General features: G+C 50.2%; 1 long non-coding RNA gene across 1 annotated transcript in view; it reads right to left on the reverse strand.

Annotated features, from left to right (window-relative positions):
- Window positions 1-13,435, reverse strand: part of LOC138295467 (uncharacterized) — a 33,221-nt gene continuing 19,786 nt past the window's right edge. The window contains exon 3 of the long non-coding RNA XR_011203604.1: window positions 1-852. This is a non-coding gene — a long non-coding RNA (uncharacterized lncRNA). The remainder of the gene's footprint in view (window positions 853-13,435) is intronic.

The raw sequence follows: 13,435 nt of genomic DNA on the forward strand, positions 1-13,435 counted from the left end.
TGCCACCTTGCTACACTATCATTCCAAACATACCAAACATGCCCACGCTACTCCTTTCAGATCAGAAATTACCACTTAAAAATATATAAGGAAATCCTCAATGCTAATGTAATGGGGGCGCCTTTACTCGATTGCCGCCGGCAATGACAGTTGCCGGGACAACCACAACAGAAGAGACTGGAAGGCGCCCCCGGGGGACCTTCCAAAGCAAGGAATCGGAAACCTCAGAACACTTCTGGGGTCATTCCGACGCACAGGATATCGGAGGAGAGGAGGCCAATGGCGTGGAGATGAGAGAGGCAGAGAGAGAGCGAGGAGAGGAGAGACAGCGAGAGGAGGCAGGAGAACCACAGAAACAGGAGGAGGACGGAGAGAAAGTGACACCGAGGAGGAGCAAGAGGAGGGGAGAGGTGACACGAGAAAACAGGAGGATAGAAAGAGCAGAGCTGACGGAGGAGGACCAAGAGTGATAATGGAGGAGCCTGACTACTGGAAATCCTGCCACGCTCCTGGAGGAACATGGCTGCACAAGGTACAGGCGTATTTATTGTCAAGATCTCCCATTGGGGGGAAAAAGAGAAGGGGAGAGGGTGAGGGAACCATCAGAAGACCTACCCCTAAAGAGAAAAGGGGAGGCCAGGAAGAACACACTGTCACGAGCACACATGCATGCCTGACAATTGTGACACCGGTGTGACCCCTCCCTCATGTCCACACCCACTCCCTTCCCTGGTGAACCAGTCCCCTAGTATAATAATCCACTTATCTGAACACTGGGTATTTTTTTTCTCTCTTTCCACCGAGGCACACTGGTGCAGGCAGGAAGCAAAGTGAGAGGAGCAGAGACATCACCTAGGAAGGAAAGAAAAAAAGACAAAGACAAAAGAACATTAAAACTATAGTAACTACCGTAATCAAAAACATATCTAAGAAATAAACACAATACGCAAACAATTAACCTGAGCCTGTAATCCGTCTGTTTGATAAAGCGACTTCTACGTTTACAGTACAGTGGTGTCAGAAGTGGGATTTTCCCTCCGTTTATTAACTTTAACCCACCCCTCCCTACCCAACCATACAGTGGATACTGACACAAGCATAACAGACATGATACGCCAATTAGCTGAAGGCCATAGACATTTACAGATAATATTTGAGGAACAAGGAAGAATGTGGAAAAAGACCAGGAGCAATTACAGGTGCCTTTGAAAAGCCAAGCTACCATAACTGCAAACAATCAAACACTCAACTGGTCCATGAAAAAGCCATACAAAAACTGACAGAGACCATAGCCAATGCTAAAGTACATCCGAATGTTCCCAGTTGGGTTCTGTAGAAATATGTGCCCGGGGAAGACCCTGACACGTTTTTTACTAACTTTGAGAGGGTCACCCATTCAGCTACATGGCCCGAGAATGGTGGGTCCAATACATTGCCCCCTTATTGACAGGCGAATTACAGTGAAGTGCTTATCAGGCCACTAATCCCGGGTGAATTACTCCATATGACGACATTAAGAAAGCTATACTAGAAAGAGTAGGCTATGACAGTGAATAATACAAGGTAACATTTAGACGAGAGAAATGGGGTGCCCAGGATAATGCTAGAGCTTTGTATTTCAGGATTCAAGATTTATGGTTAAGATGGTTAAAACCTGAGGAGTCCACTAAAGAGAAAATAATCCAAAAGATCCTACTTGAACAGTATTTAGAACCCTTACCCAATTCCACCAGGCATTGGGTAAAACAACACCCAAACATCTCTAATACCCAAGCCATAGACTTAGCCAATGCCTATCATAGAACTATTGAGTGTAAAGCATATCAGTCACGAAATAACAGGGCACTGCTCCCGATGGGGAAACCGACGGTCGAAAAAACCCCGGTAAGGGAACCTGTGGAGGCTCCTAGACTTTCTAGAACCATAGGTAGAGTGATAAACAATCAACCTCGATGTTATAATTGTGCTGAGTGGGGACATATCGCTCAAAATTCTCCCCGACGGGTGCCCTGAACCCATGGAAATCGGTTTTTCGAAAGGGAGGGTTCTATGCATAGAGGGACTTCAGATGAACTATCTCCTTAAGATGAAAGTCAATGGACAACCTACGAGGGTCTTAATTGACTTAGGGTGTGGCCAGTCCGCGATATAGGCAGAAAGAGTAGCACCAGAACAATGGATACCAACCAGAAAACGGCCATAACATGTGTACATGGTGAGACACACACATCTCCCCTTGCAAAAGTCACGTTGGAAGGGATGGGTAATGTACAGATTCTCTGGGTGGGAGGGATACCCGACCTTATGCAGGACCTAATTATTGGCACCGATTACCCTTACTTTTTATCCCTATTAGAGAAAGCCTTTGCAGAAGAAAAGACTTCACAATGGTTATTATAGGGACCTTTCCATGGTGAGGAAATAGAGCCAGATAAGGAGAGGGAAAAACTAACCTGGACACAAAAGAGGGAAAATAACAAACACTATTGTCCTAGAATCCTTACTCATAACGTTTCCTTCTTCCCTACAGCATCCTCCATGAATAACCCTACAGGGAGCTTCCGCACCTGTCAGAGAGAAGATCCCACGCTTACACATACTTGGGAACAGGTTGTTTCTGAACTACCCAACCAGGTAGGAATTTATTTTTTTATTAAAAAAAAGGTTTGCTTTAACCCCAGTAATAGCCCCAGATCAAAAGAGGACCCAATTGCTAGTACCAGGTCCCTTTAGATCTCAAGTTCTACACCTGGCCCATGGTCAATGTGGGGGAGGTCACTATGGCCGGGAAAAAACAGAATCCTACCTCTTAACTCGTTTCTATTGGCCGGGAGTTTTCTCTGACATTAGAAAGTATTGCGCCGCCTGTACCTGGTGTCAACTTACCAACACCCCACAACTGCCTAAAGCACCCTTATATCCCTTACCAATTGTGGATATTCCTTTTACTCAAGTGGGTATGGATTCAGTAGGACCTCTTATACCATCCTCCCAGGGGTATCGATACATTCTGGTATTGGTGGACTAGGCCACTAGATATCATGAGGCCGTACCTTTAAGGAATATGACCACAAAAACGGTGGCCCAATCAATGACTGAATTCTTTTCAAGAGTAGGAATTCCCAAGGAAATCTTGACCGATCAATAAACCCCCTTTATGTCTAAATTAATGAAACAGATTTGTAACTTACTAGGTATAACTCAGTGAAAAACATTGGTTTATCATCCTCAAACAGACAGCCTTCGGGAACGATATAACTGCACTATCAAGTCTGTACTTAAGAAAACTATTACAGACACCAGCAGAGATTGAGATAAGAAGCTTCCTCGGGTCCTTTATGCTATTCGCTGCATGTACAATCTTCCACTGGGTATTGCCCTTTTGAAATGGTCTTTGGTAGGCTGGCCTGAAGTCTATTAGATATGGCAGCGGTACAGTGGGAGGAGGAAGAGAAAGAAGGGAGGGAGCTCTTAGAATATGCTGAACAGCTCAAAGACACTTTGCATACATTGTGGGCCACAGTACATGAACAGATGGAGAACAGTCAACAAACACAAAAACAATAGTATGATAGAAATAGTAAGTTGAGGAACCTACAGGTAGGAAGCAAAGTTCTCCTATTATTCCCTTCTTCTGATAATAAAATGTTAGCAAAGTGTCAAGAACCCTTTAAGATCGCTGGTAAGGTAACCTAAGTCACTTATAGAGTAGCAGTACCACATGTGAAAAAACGCAAACAGATATATCATATTAAAATGTTGAAAGAATGAAGGGAGCCAGAAAAACCTACCCCGGTTTCCCTCATCACCACCTCACAACCATTGCAAATAGAGTTTCCGTCCTTAGGCGGGGACAAAGAAATATCTCTCCCTGTCCTTGATGTAGGACTTTCTCCGAAGCAAAAAGAACAAGTACTAGCCCTTGTCCATCAGTATCAAGATGTATTTTCCCCTCAACCGGGACAAAAGATCCAAGCACAACATCATATTCATACAGACCCTGGGAAATACGTCAGACTAAAGCCCTATCGTATTCCTGAACACGGAGAAAAGCTGTAGAGGACGCGGTTAAAAAAAATGCTAGAGCTCGACATTATAGAACCTTCTACAAGTCTTTGGTGTTCTCCCATTGTCTTAGTACCAAAACCCAATAATAGCATCCGGTTCTGTATAGATTTTCGCCAACTAAACGCTATTTCGACTTTTGACGCTTACCCCATGCCTAGAGTATGAATGAATGTTTATTTTATTAGTTAATTAAAACCATAAAAATATTCCTTCAACATAAAATTAACAGAACAGTATTGGTGCTCTAAGACATTTATATTGCAATACAAATTGTTAAATAAAAATAATTTTATACATTCTACAGATCTGCCCCCTCTTAATTCCAGTTACTGGTACATGACTTAATTACAGGATTGGCTCGATGCACAGCGACATTACCTAAGAGCCTTCCTCTCTTTAATATATTTATTCATAGTAGATGGGTTTTGTTTCCATTGGCACCCTCCCTATCACTAGCTTGTTTCGGCACATGCAATTTTGGAGGAAACAATTTCCAAAAATTGAACCAGGCTAATATTCGATATGATCTTTCATGGATTAAATGCTTCAGTTAAAGCTTGTCTACGTGATCTGATCCCTAAGACAGTTAGGCCCTCATTACAACCCTGGTGGTCGGTGATAAAGTGGCGGTAATACTGGCAACAGGCCGGCGGTAATTACCACCAAATTATGTCCATGGCGGAAACAGCTCAGACAGACAGCCACTTTAACACCCCGACCGCTAGGGCGGAAATAACAGGCACCACAGCAGTAACCGCCTACAGATAGGCAGAAGGCAATCTTCCGCCCACTGTATTAAGACATGACAATCTGCCACCTTTTCCTGGGCGGTACCAACATCATCAAAAGCCTGGCGGAAACACTGCACAGAAGGGAAACGACTCACCTGTGGAGACTCAGGGAAGAACCACGCCGCCATGGAGCCCAAGTTGCATGTCTTCCCCATGCTCTTCTATGTGCTGCTCCACTACGAACACCAATGACGGCAAAGACGACCACACTGAGTACAGCAGCCTAGCACACAGGAGAGGGGGGAGGAAAAAGAGAGTGACACACACACATGCAACACCCCCACCCCCAACACCATACACAAAAGCAGCTGCAGTAACATAACATATTGACCCCATACACCTCAGGAATAATGCAAGGATAACACCAATAGATTAAAGTGAGTGTAATAAGATGAATATAGTAGGAATACGTGCATCCAAATAAAAAAGTATATAATGTTCGTGGTCCACAGGGCCACATCACGAAGTCCAAGGCCCCACCTCACTCCTGCAACAACACAGAGAGAACACTGCAGGGGCATCAGGTCGAAAATAGGCAGGCACCTTAGGGGGATGGGGAACGGGGGCACCTCAGCTGGAAGATGGTAAAATGCCACTGGTCCTGGAGGGGGCAACATGCCCAATGCTCTGTCCTGGGGAGTGCAAGGCCACAGTCTCTCGAGTGGGTGGCTTGCCCACTGGCTCTGGAGGGGGCAACATGCCCATTGCTCTGTCCTGGGGAGTGAAAGGCCACAGTCTCTCGAGTGGGTGACTTGCCCACTGGCTCTGGAGGGGGCAGCATGCCCAGTGAGCTACATCCTGGGGAGGATGGGGTGAGTGGATGGCTTCTCCACTGCTACTGGAGGGGGCATCGTGCCCAGTGGGCTTCATCCTGGGGAGGATGGGGTGAGTGGATGGCTTCTCCACTAGTTCTGGAGAGGGCATCATGCCCAGTGATGCAGATCTTGGGGAGTGGAAGGTCACAGTCTCTCAGCTGGGTGTCATACCCACAGGATTTTCAGAGGCCAGGACGCACAGTAGCCCATGGACGCAGGACTACACACTGTCCGCCAGCGGAGACGGCTGTTCAGTGGTGGCAGTGGTGGTGCTGCTGCTGGTAGTGGTGGGGGGAGGCTCCAGCCCATCCCCTGCAGCCTCTGATGGCTGCCCACTGGGGCTGCTGGTGGTGTGCTGGTGGCGGTGCTGCTGGTAGTGGTGGGGGGAGGCTCCAGCCCATCCCCTGCAGCCTTGGACGGCTGCCCACTGGGGCTGGTGGTGGTGGCGTTGCTGCTGCTGGTGGTGGGGGAGGCTCCAGCTCATCCCCTGCAGCCTCGGACAGCTGCCCACTGGGGCTTCTGGTGATGGTGGTGGTGGCGGTGCTGCTGGTGGTGGTGGGGGGAGGCTCCAGCTCATCCCCTGCAGCCTCAGACGCCTGCCCACTGGGGCTGCTGCTGGTGGTGGTGGTGGGGGTGCTGCTGGTGGTGGTGGGGGGAGGCTCCAGCCCATCCCCTGCAGCCTTGTACGGCTGCCCACTGGGGCTGCTGCTGGTGGTGGTGGTGGCAGTGCTGCTGGTGGGGGGATACTCCAGCCCATCCCCTGCAGCCTCAACGGCTGCCCACTGGGGCTGCTGGTGGTGGTGCTGGTGGTGGGAAGAGGCTCCAGCCCATCCCCTGCAGCCTCGGTTGGCTGCACCACCATGGTTGGTGGTGGGGGCTCCGACTGAGTCCCAGCACCAGGCCCCTTGCCCTTTCTGCCAGCAGCTGGGGGTGGTTCCTTGCCCCTTTTGGCAGAAGCTGAGGCTGGCTCCTTGCCCTTCCTTCCTGCAGCTGGGGCTGGCTCCATGCCCTTCCTTCCTGCAGCTGGCGCTGGCTCCTTGCCCTTCCTTCCTGCAGCTGGGGCTGGCTCCTTGCCCTTCCATGAAGCACTTGGGGCAGGCACCGTTTCCGTCATGCTGGCTGGTGGCCGGGATCCTTTCCCACCTGGAGTTGCTAGGGACACTACTGTGCCTGTGGACTGGGTGGCTGAGGTGCTTGCCTGGGTTTTGACCACCCTGGTCTGACATAGGGGACGGGGAGGAGGGGTAGGGAAGAGGTCAATGGTGGAAAGGAAAAGCTTCTTAGGGACATTGGGGCGGGAATAGGGAGATGATTTGGGAGTGGAGGAAGAGGGAGTGGTTGTAGGAGGTGTCAGTCTGCTGTGTTTGGGTGCAGGTGCATGGGCTGGATGCTGTTGTGAGGTGGATGGCTGTTGGGTGTCTGAGTGCTTGTGTTTGTGTACTTTGGGAGGAGGGGGCACAGACACAGTGGGAGAGGACACAGGGACATGTGCATGGATGTGGGGGTGGTGACTGCCAGTGAGGGTTGTGTAGTGATAGGTGTGCTGGTGATGGTGTTACTAGATGAAGATGTAGTGCATGCAGGTGTGAGTGGAGAAGCTACTGGGATGGAGGTGGACGACGATGAGGAGGGGGCCACAGTGGAGGCAGTGGATGTTGTTATGTCTGCATCTGGATGGTGTTTGTGTGAGTGCCTTTGGGATGAAGTGTGGTGCTTGTGTTTGCTGTGTCCACTCTTGTGTGTTGTCCTGGGTGCCTGCTCGTCTGCCTTTGTGCTTGGTATAGTTTGGGGTTGAGGGGAATGGGATTGGGTGGAGGAAGTTGGAGGGTGGAAACAGGGACAATCGCTGCCATCATAAAGGAGGCCAGAGTTTGGATTGATCTCTGTTGGGCTGCCAAGCCAGTGTGAATGCCCTCCAGAAATGCATTTGTCTGTTGCATTTTGGCTGCCAGCCCCTGGATGGCATTCACAATGGTTGACTGCCCAACAGAGATGGATCGCAGGAGGTCAATAGCCTCCTCACTCAGGGCAGCAGGGCTAACTGGGGCAGGCCCTGAGGTGCCTGGGGCGAAGGAGGTGCCCACCCTCCTGGGTGAGCGGGCACGGGCAACTCACTGAGGGGCTGCTGGGAGGGCGGTGCTGGTATGGGGGTGGCGGCTGTACCTGTAGCTGGGGTGGGCACAGAGGTGTCCGCCACCACCAGGGAGCTTCCATCAGATGAGGTATCATTGCCCGAACTGCCCCCTCCAGTCTCCACCGTGGTGCTCCCCTCGCCCTCCGTCCCACTGGCGCCCTCACCGTTAGGGGATTAGGCCTCCTGGGTCCTGTGGGATGCAGCTCCCTCCGTCGCCGGTGCCTCTGCTCCTCTGCCAGATGATGCTAATGCATATCAGGACAGGGTGACAAAACAAAAAGGAGGGGGAAGAGACAACGGATACACTTGGTCAATGGCGGCACCAACACCACTGTTGGCGTACACAACACATAGGGAACAGCCCTACGCACTAGGCAATGCACTATCAGTCACAATGCTAGCCACCAGCCCATGGACAGGGACACGTAACGCCAATTGCAGCATACCTGAGACCCACAGACCCCTGCCCAGTAGTGGATGCCTACTAGCTTGGTTGGAGGACCTTCACATCAGAACCCTGCCCAACATGGACCTACTCTGCAATGTCAGGCCTGGCCTAGGGGCACCCACAAGGCCAACACCCCCCACCCGGATACCACCCCACCAGGCATAATTTGTAATGAAGGGCACTGTACTCATCCCCTTGTTGCTGCTGTGGTGCCCCCAAGTGCCCATCTAGCTCCGGATAGGCCACCGCCAGTATGCATGCCATCAGGGGGTCAGGGTTCGATGAGCACCCCTTCCTCATTGGGAGGCCATCCCCAGCTGGGCCTCCGCTGTCTTCCGTGCCAAGCGTCTCAGGTCCTCCCACCATTTTCGACAGTGGGTGCTCCACCTGCCGTACACCCCCAGGGTCCGCACGTCCTTGGCGATGGCACGCCATATACCCTTCTTTTGATGGGCACTGACCTGCAGGGAAAAACACACAGGGAAAGGTATTAGTCTCACCGTCCTGCCTGTTACACTTATGGCCCACTATGCCCTTTCCCATCCCCATTAGCACAGATATGGCCCAGCATACATGCTGCACGCTGCCCATGGCCCATCCACCACCCCCCCTACAAGAGGCCTTCACACACAGCACTCCCTACATTTATGGCCCCTGCATCGTACTCACGGTGTACTCACCTATTGATCTGGAGGTCCATACAGCAATCGGTACTGGGGTAGGACCCCATCCACCAGTCTCTCCAACTCCGTGGAGGTGAAGGCAGGGGCCCTTTCTCCAGTCACACGAGCCATGGTCGGTTCCAGACACAGGTCGCAGCAGCACATGCAGTGTAGGTCCTCTCCTGTTGAAGGTCAGGTAGTAAGTGAGTGAACAGATAGAAAATGGCGGTCACGTCTGCAGCGGTGCATACCGTCACCACCATTGGCCATTGTACCCCATAGGGCCAAATGACAATCAATGAGGAGTTGCACGGCCGTTATCGACCGCCTCCCGCAGCGGCACACAACGTCAGCAGAATTACCTCACTTCCACCTGTCCCTCTATACTGGACAGGCAGACGCCATTTCATGGGGGGTGCAGGCCATGGATCCTAACTGCGTCACAGTACACAAATTCACGTTTTAGACCTATCACACCTAAAAAATGTAACAATCACAATATGCATAGAACTGTAGTGGTTGCAATGTAAAGATAATGACCAGCTGCTCACTCTTTTGCCACATAGATTACAACTGCTGCGAATGAATAGGAGATGGAGACATCCCCCGTGTACAGACCCCTGGTGGACTTGGCAACAATGGTTGTGTTGCAGGATGGGCGCTAGTAATCACTCAGTACTCGTCAGATATACAGGTAAGTGGTATTTTATTGATTGTATATAACAGTTTGTGGTGGGCGGTGGATGTATTTTTGTATTCTTGTTCTCCGTGTCTTCCATCTGGCTGGGATTTATGACTTCTTCTTCTTCTTCTTCTCTTTTTCTCTGGGACTCTCGGGAAGCACATGTGGGAAGAAGAAGAATAATCCTGGTAAGTGATTCGTGTTTTCTTCTATGTCTCTTCTTGCCTCTGTCTTTCCCTTTTCCTCACTCCGCTATGTCCTGGTCTTTGTTTTTACTTTTATCTCTTTTCCTTGTTGGTCTGTTAACCACTATCTTTCTTTCCTCTTCTTTTTCTAAGTGTGGTGACTTCTTGGACTCTTCTCTGTCCCTTGTCTTTTGTTTCTTCTGCCTCAGTACTTCGTTATCCTGTTTCTGCATGATGTGCCCGTTACTTGTTTCTATTACTCCATGGACATCTCTCTTTTCTTTACTATTTACTGCCTCTTTTCCTTTTCTGCTTTCTTTGTCTATTTCGCTCACCCTTTTCCCTCTTGTCCTCTCTTCTTTATGCCCCTCACCCTTCCCTCTCGGTTTTTCCCTTTCTTTTCCCCATTCACCCTCACTCGTGCAATTTTGTGTTAATTGTGCCCTTCAACCCCTTTTGATGGAACACATATTGCATTTGTCCAGCAGAATGAACAGGTGTTCAGAAATTGAAAGAGTTTTCACTCCATGAATGTCCAGATGGTGTGCCTGGTGCACCAGTACATCTCCCACATCAATGCAAAGTATCCTGGGTCTGTGCATGATGCCTTTATCCTGAGGAATAGCAGTATCCCAAATGTGATGGCCCAACTCCAGAGACACAGGGTGTGGCTAATAGGTGAGCCCTGGTTCCCACCCAGTGGGTGTTGGAGTATGGGTATGTTGTGGGCCCTAAGGTTGAATGTGTGGCTAACGGTTGTCCCTCAATATTTGCAGGTGACTCTGGTTAACCCAACCTCTCATGGCTACTGACCCCTGTGAGGAATCCCAGGACAAAGGCAGAGGAATGTTACAATGAGGCACAGGAAGGGGAGCAATGGCAGTTCAAGGTGGGCAGGGTGACAGAGTGGGACACAAGGGTGACAATCAGGAGAGTCTTATTTCCTGGCGGGGGCCTTGGCAATAGTCTTTGGCTTCTGCCTGGATCGCAGGGAATGTTTGCGGGGTAGTTCACCTTCTGCAGGGGGAGGGGTGCTAGTGGCCTGTTGGTCCTGTGGCGGGGCCTCCTGTCCACTAGCGGCAGCAGAGGTGGAGGGCTGTTCAGTGGTCAGGCTAGTGTTAGGGGCCCGGTGGTGTGCCACTGCCTCCCTCATACTGTTGGCCACGTCTGCCAGCACCCCTGCAATGGAGACCAGGTTGGTGTTAATGGACTTCAAGTCCTCCCTGATCCCCAGTTACTGTCCCTCCTGCAGCTGCATGTTCTCCTGCATCTTGCGTATCCTGGGAATGTTGGTAGGCTCCCAGGATCGCAGTGAGTGCCTCCTAGAGGGTCGGTTTCCTGGGCCTGTCCTCCCCCTGTCGCACAGCAGTCCTCCCAGCTTTCCTGTTGTCCTGTGCCTCTGTCCCCTGAACCGTGTGCCCACTGCCACTGACCCCAGGTCCCTGATTGTCCTGGATTTGTGGGGGTCCCTGTAGTGGTGGACTCACTGCTGATTGACGTGTCCTGGGGACAGAGGTATGGGCCCGCTGGGTTGGTGGTGTTTCCTGAGGGGGGAGGCTCTGTGATGGTGTGAGACTGTGCCTGGGTAACCAACTGTCCAGAGGTCCCTGATGGGCCAGGTTGGTCATCCAGATCCAGGCGAGCAGAGCTGCTGTCATCACTGTGGGCCTCATCTGTGGAGAACTGGATGTTGCTGGCACCTCTTCTCCGGTGACATTGGCTGGGATACCTGTGGGGATGTAAATGCAGTGTTATTGTTTCTGTGTGTGACATCTTGTGCATGGGTGGGTTGCCCTCTATGGTTGTTATTGCCCTGGCAGCTTTGCCTTGTGTGAGTTATTTGGTGGGCTAGCTGATTCTCTCTAGTGTGCATGCTTTAGTGATAGGTGTCCACGCAGGGCTGTGTGGGATGTCCATGCATTGGTACATCATGCAGGGCTTGGCATTGGGATGAGTGAGATGTGATGGTGAGGTGTGTGGGAAGTGGTGGAGTGATGGGAGTGAGGGTGGGGGTATGTGATGGTAGTAGTAGTATATAGTTGACTTACCAGAGTCCGGTCCTCCTGCTACTCCTGCCAGGCCCTCAGGATGCATGATTGCCAAGACCTGTTCCTCCCATGTTGTTAGTTGTGGGGGAGGAGGTGGGGGTCCACCGCCAGTCCTCTGTACAGTGAGTTGGTGTCTTGCTGCAATAGAACGTACCTTCTCCCGTACGTCGTTCCACCTCTTGCTGATATCATCCCTTGTTCTGGTGTGCTGTCCCACGGCGTTGACCCTGTCCACAATTCTTTGCCATAGCTCCATCTTCCTAGCAATGGATATCTGCTGCACCTGTGATCCAAATAGCTGTGGCTCTACCCGGATGATTTCCTCCACAATTACCCTTAGCTCCTCCTCAGAGAATCTGGGGTGTTGTTGTGGTGCCATGAGTGTAGTGTGAGTGGTGTGTGTGAGGGTTTGTAGGGTGATGTGTTGGTGTGTGTCTTTTGAGGTGTGTGGGTGGTTTATAGGTGATGGTGGTGTGTGGGTCTGGTCTTGTCAGTAGTTGTGATGTCAGTCTCTTGGCAATGGTTTGTAGTCGTAAAGGGTTGTGGGTAATGTGGGTGGGTGTTTTATGGTGGTGTGGGTGTGTGGGTGTGGTATATGTATGGGTGTCAGGTGTGTGTAGTTTGAATTGTCCAATGTGGTGCTGTTTTGTTTGTGTGTGTGTATTTTGAACGCAGCGGTATGTACCAGTAAGTGGAATTTACCGCCAATGTCATGAGGGCCTTAGTTCCTTTTTCAATAAGCATCTTCTTTCAGCAGCCAAAGCTGGGCAAATGCAGACCACATGCACCAAGTTTTCTTCCACCAGATGACATAGGCTGCACTCATGGGTGCCTGCTAGCAGCCCCTTCTTCCATTTTGGCATGAGGTCTAGCGTTGGAACTTCACCCAGCCTGAGCCTTAGAAAACGTTGTTTGATTTTCCGTGAATAGGGGGCAGCCATAAGTGGTGATTCTTTGAGAGTTTTATATGAATTGAGAATCAACCAACCATGCAACCTTTTAGCCAGAACTTCCCTGTCTTCTAACCAGCTATATAATTTACTTGATTTATTCACTGCTTTGTTGAAAGCCAGAGTGGGAAGCGGCTGATCCCATACATCGCCTAAGTTTAAAAGAATTATACTCTTTTCCAGATACGTTTTGTAATTGCTATTCCCTCTTTCTAAAATAATTTCCTGCCAAACTAAATTAGCTAGTGACCCTTTTGGGTTTGTAACAACATTTGATATATGCCGCAGGATGAGCCAGCGACCGCTTAACCAACATAAATTCCAGTCTGACCTGGGCTGGGGAGGCATGTCCTGGTAACCGAAAGACACCATTATATGTCTTTACCAGAAGTTTATCCAGGAGAGCTACCTCCATCCCCCTCATTATTTCGGCCCCATAGGTGAGGGTTGGAAGTAATTTTGCTCTCATTATGGCTGTCAATAGATTCACAGCGTGGCCACAGATTGAATTTGCAAGCTTGCCAAAGGCGTGAACGAGTTTGTGCGCCTTATTTTTTATTGCTTCTTTTTGTGGCGCATAATTACCTCCGACATCTTTCATGACTCCTAGTTATCTGTATGAGCTTACTTCCTCTAAGGTCTTTCCATTCAG

This window comes from Pleurodeles waltl, chromosome 5 (genome assembly GCF_031143425.1).
Source record: "Pleurodeles waltl isolate 20211129_DDA chromosome 5, aPleWal1.hap1.20221129, whole genome shotgun sequence".
NCBI classification, from domain to species: Eukaryota; Metazoa; Chordata; class Amphibia; order Caudata; family Salamandridae; genus Pleurodeles; species Pleurodeles waltl.